This window comes from Caretta caretta, chromosome 3 (assembly GCF_965140235.1).
Source record: "Caretta caretta isolate rCarCar2 chromosome 3, rCarCar1.hap1, whole genome shotgun sequence".
NCBI classification, from domain to species: domain Eukaryota; kingdom Metazoa; phylum Chordata; order Testudines; family Cheloniidae; genus Caretta; species Caretta caretta.
The window spans coordinates 20878454-20883377 of NC_134208.1; the positions used below are offsets into that span (position 1 = coordinate 20878454).

The 4924-nt window shown below is 42.7% G+C and overlaps 1 long non-coding RNA gene across 1 annotated transcript; it reads left to right on the forward strand.

Annotated features, from left to right (window-relative positions):
• Positions 1-3208: 3208 nt before the first annotated feature.
• LOC125634622 (uncharacterized) lies at positions 3209-4664 on the forward strand. Its single transcript, XR_007355977.2, has 3 exons — positions 3209-3286; positions 3921-4124; positions 4439-4664. It is a non-coding gene; the product is annotated as an uncharacterized LOC125634622 (long non-coding RNA).
• Positions 4665-4924: the final 260 nt, after the last annotated feature.

Sequence of the window (4924 nt, forward strand, 5' to 3'; positions counted from 1 at the left end):
TTTTGATCTTTTTGAGCATCCTTTAGGTTTTCTTTAGGAAGGGCTAAAGAGGTTTGTTTCTTTAGGAAGGGCTAAAGAGGGTGTTTTCTAGGTTGGTTACAAAGTCCAGAATGTTAGTTCCTGAACAAGGTGTAAACCCCTCCCATTGCTGCTTCACCAACTGTAATGGCCTCTTAACCTTGTGGCCACATACAAGTTCAAATGATGAAAACCCTAAACTGGGATCTGGTACAACTCTGTAGGCAAAGAGCAACTGCTGCAACACTAGGTCCCAATCATTGGAGTGCTCATTTTCAAATTTACATGTCATGGCCCCCAAAGTTCCATTAAACTTCTCCACCAGGCCATTTGTTTGATGATGGTAAGGGGTGGCAACCAAGTGATTCACCCCTTGAGCTTCCCAAAGGCTTTCCATAGTTTCTGCCAGGAAATTAGTTCCTGCATCTGTGAGGATGTCGGAGGGCCAACCTACCCTGGCAAAATTGTCTGTTAGTGCCTGACACACACTTTTAGCCTTGGTGTTGCTTAGAGCTACTGCTTCCGGCCATCGGGTGGCAAAATCCATGAAAGTCAGTATGTACTGCTTTCCTCTGGGTGTCTTTTTTGGAAAAGGACCCAAAATATCCACAGCTACTCACTGAAATGAAACCTCAATGATGGGGAGTGACTGTAGAGGGGCTTTGAACCTGGTCTTGGGGTTTTCCCACTCTTTGGCATACCTCACAAGACCAGACATAGGTAGAAACGTCCTTGCCCATTCCTTCCCAGTGGAATGACTTTCCCAAATGGTCTTTGGTTCTGTTCACCCCAGCATGGCCACTAGGATGATCATGGGCTAAGCTCAAGAGCTTTACCCGGTACTTAGTTGGAACTATCAACTGTCTCTGAGGATGCCAGTCTTCCTGGTGTCCACCAGAAAGAGTTTCCCTGAATAGAAGTCCTTTTTCTACAACAAACCTGGATCAATTAGAAGAGCTGAGAGGCAGTGTATTGCTCCGTGCCACCATTTCATCTGGCTTTAATCTGCTCCCTGTTTGGTCTGGAACTGTTCCCTTGGTGCTGGAGACATCAGTTCCTCATTGGACTGTGGACCTAGGCTTGGTCCCTCTTGAAGCAATGCAGGTTATGGGGCTGTTTCCGTTGACTGTGAACTGCTCTCTGATGGTGCACTATGTTGGGGTTCAGGCTCTGGCTGAGCCTCTTGTGTAGGGTTATCTGCTGCTGCCAGTGCAGGTTCAGTGGGGCCCTCTGGTGTTGGGTTTGCAAGCACTGGATTCAGTGCTGGTACTGGTTCTGGTGCTGCTTGTTCCACCAGTTCCGGTTCTTGGACTGGCTCTGTCTGGGTCTCTGTGACTGGATCCACTACTGCTATTGCTGACGTTGGCATGGGGTCCGGTTCCATCACCTCTGACCAGGTCCTGGTAGAAGTTTCCGGAATAGAGCTAGGTGTGACAGCTTGCTTAGCCTGGCTGCAGGTGACCATTCCCACCGTCTTGGCCTGTTTCACATGATTGGCCAAGTCTTCCCCCAACAGTATGGGGATGGGATAATCATCATAGACTGCAAAAGTCCACATTCCTGACCAGCCCTTGTACTGGACAGGCAACTTGGCTGTAGGCAAGTCAAAAGAGTTTGACTTGAAGGGTTGAATCATCATTTGGGCCTCTGGGTTGATTAAGTTGGGGTCCACTAAGGATTGATGGATAGCCGACACTTGTGCTCCGGTGTCCTTCCACACAGTGACCTTCTTTCTTCCCACACTCACAGTTTCCCTCCGCTCTGAGGTTTATGTGGGAAGCATCTGGGCCTGAGGACCTCTGGTGTGATTCCGGTGCAATGAACTGTAATCTGTTGGAGCTCTTGGGGCAGTTGGCCTTTACATGCTCTGGCTCGTTACATTTAAAACATCCTCCAGCTGACGTGTCACTGGGGCGAGGTGGGTTGCTGGAGAACGGTGTGGTGGGATGATAAGGTGTCTGGAGTGTTCCTTGAGGTGTCGTTGGGGCCTTGGGCTGCCCCCAGTAGTAGGGTGTGGTCTGAGGTTGTTCCTTCTGGTATCCGCTCCTACTGCGACCAGGGTTGTTCCTCTCTCCTCCCTCCACCCATTTTATTCCGGTTTGCCCCGCCTCTCTGGCGGTCTGGATCTGCTCATATTGATCAGCATAAGAAGCAAGACTTCCTGCTGAGTCCATTTTCTTATCCCATAAACACTGTTTTATATCATCCTTGGACATATTTAGGAATTGCTCCTGTATCATCAAATCCCGCATTCCTCCAAAACTAGACTGTGGTCTCTTTCCCTGTTCTTTGTTTAACACACTTGGTGGTGGCAACATATGGTTCAATGACAAGGCAAAGTTTGTACCTTGGGGAAGTTTTTAACCTAAGCTGGTAAGAATAAGCTTCGGGGTCTTTCATGCAGGTCCCCACATCTGTTCCCTAGAGTTCAGGGTGGGGAAGGAACCTTGACACCTACTGTAACACTATTTAATACTGGTCCACCCTGTGTTGGATCACAGTTCAATATCTTGATCTTACAACATTTAATTTATTCTTAAATTTGAAAAGTTTTTATAAGCTTAGAGGAAACAGTTATTTTATTTGTGTATATATGGCATGACTAAATACAGATTTACGGATCCTAGTGCGTAAATCATGTATCAAAGTCATGAAATGGGCTACAAATGCAATAAAAAATAAGGTTTAAAAGTTGAACAAATGGAGATGTAGGGGCATTGAAGACGCTCCTCACCCAGAGTGCCATTTGGCTGGCCCTGCATTCACTGATGAGGGTGTTAGTGCACATTTAAGGCCAAGGAACAGATTTTTTCAGAGAGGTGAATTTCCATGGCTAGGCAAATACATTATTTCTGGAAGACTAGCTTGGGAGTCAGGTAAACAATGCTTTCTACTTCATATATACATATACATTGATGATTTAACTGGGAATTGGTCCTGCTTCGAGCAGGGGGTTGGACTAGATGACCTTCTGGGGTCCCTTCCAACCCTTATATTCTATGATTCTATGATTCTATGATATAGGGCTTTTTGCCAATGGCTCTCAAAGTAGTTTGCAAAAGTAATTGATTGAGCACCATAACCCTCTGTGAGATAGGCAATTATAACACTCATTTACAGCATAAACAAGAATTCAGCTTAACTGAATATCCCAAGGTTAATCAATATCAGAAACACAACTCAAGACTCTTGACTCTCAGTTCACGTCTGTATCCTCCAAACTACACTCTCTTCCACACTCATTTAAACTGGGCAGACCACAAATATGGTAAGTAGATTTACACCTGACTTACCCACTAACCACTCTCGTCATCTACTAGCTAGAATTATCTGCTCCAAATGAATTCTCAGCTGAAACCATTTACCCATGACAGCATAAATGTTCAACAGAGGCCTCTGCCAAGTCCAAAGGGAGCTCCCTGCTGACTATAAATCAACAGGGCATACAGAGAAATAAAAAAATATTTTAATGATGATTCCTTTTGAAACAACCATTCAAGTTGCATGAGAACTCGTGGCTCAAATAGTGTTGCATGGTCTTATGAATAATAATGAAATAAAATCCTAAGTAGAGGTATTCGATTTTAATTGAGCTATCCTTTAAAGAACTTTTTTACACCGTGTCAAGGTCATTCTCACAGATGAGAAGTTTATTATACAAGAGGAGCAGTGATAAGAGGCACTGGAGACATATTGAGGACAAGTGGCATGCTACATGAAAGAAGAGAGAAAATATACTAAAAGCAATTCTTGAAGTATACACAGAAGACATTCCCATTGATAATTAGTTTAAATTATTAAAGCACATAAGAGGTTATTAACGAGAGGGTGCATGAATTACTTTTTTTTGCTGAATATGACTTTTCAAACTCTCCAAACCTTACTCTTTTTTTTTAAAACAGGGTTTAAATATAACTCAATTAAAAATGTCTTTGAAAATTACCCACAAGATGGATGAATGAATAGTTAACTGATGCCGGATGAATTTGTAATCAGATTACCTGCCCAAAGTATCTTAAGACCTGTAACAGTGAGCGTTAACAATGCCAAGTACCCCGCCTGTGCTGACCCGGGAATATTGGGGGAAGAATCCATGGAGAAAAAAGGTAACCTTATGGAACAAGTGCTCAGAGAACTCTTTGACCTTCATTCAGTGAAGCATTTAAGCATGAGCTTAACTTTAAGTAGGCGAGTAATACCCTGTTTATTTAGCAGGGCACTTAAACAACTGAAAATTATTGAAGTCAATGAGCATGTGCTTAAGTATTTGCTGAATCAGGCTGCCCTTGATTTTGTTACACATATTAATGGTATGTATGTGTGTGTGTAAAACCTATATGCACTGGCTAACGTTAATATGTTGTTGGGATACACTCTTTCCCAAATAACATACCCTTTAGTGTGTTTATTTTTGTTTCAGATAATTCAAAATCCAGATTTGTTCCCATGACTTGTAATTTTCCTGAATGTGATTCAAGACACTTGGAGAGGGCTGGCGGGCAGGAATAGCTGAACACTTATACTCTGATCAAGGTAGCTGGCAGATCCGATAATACTACAAGCATCTTACCTACCACTTTACTTCGGTCTCTTGCTTTCACTATAGGTCACATATGTATGTTGTGAATAAACAGAAGAGAATTGATTAAAGAAGTCCCTTAAATAAAAACACTGGAATAACCTTAATATCATGTTCTTTGCGTGATATAAGAACTAATTATTATTATCATTGGATGACATAATTTCAATTCATTGCAGTAATGTGTCTCATTTGCTACCTAAGCTAGTCCAATGAGTCCAGTTTGGCCAAGTTAGCTTGTAACTACAGATTTGGATTTGATTTTTCCATTTGCTCTGGATAAACTGGATACAAAGACCTTTCCTTTCTAACATATTCTATAACAAA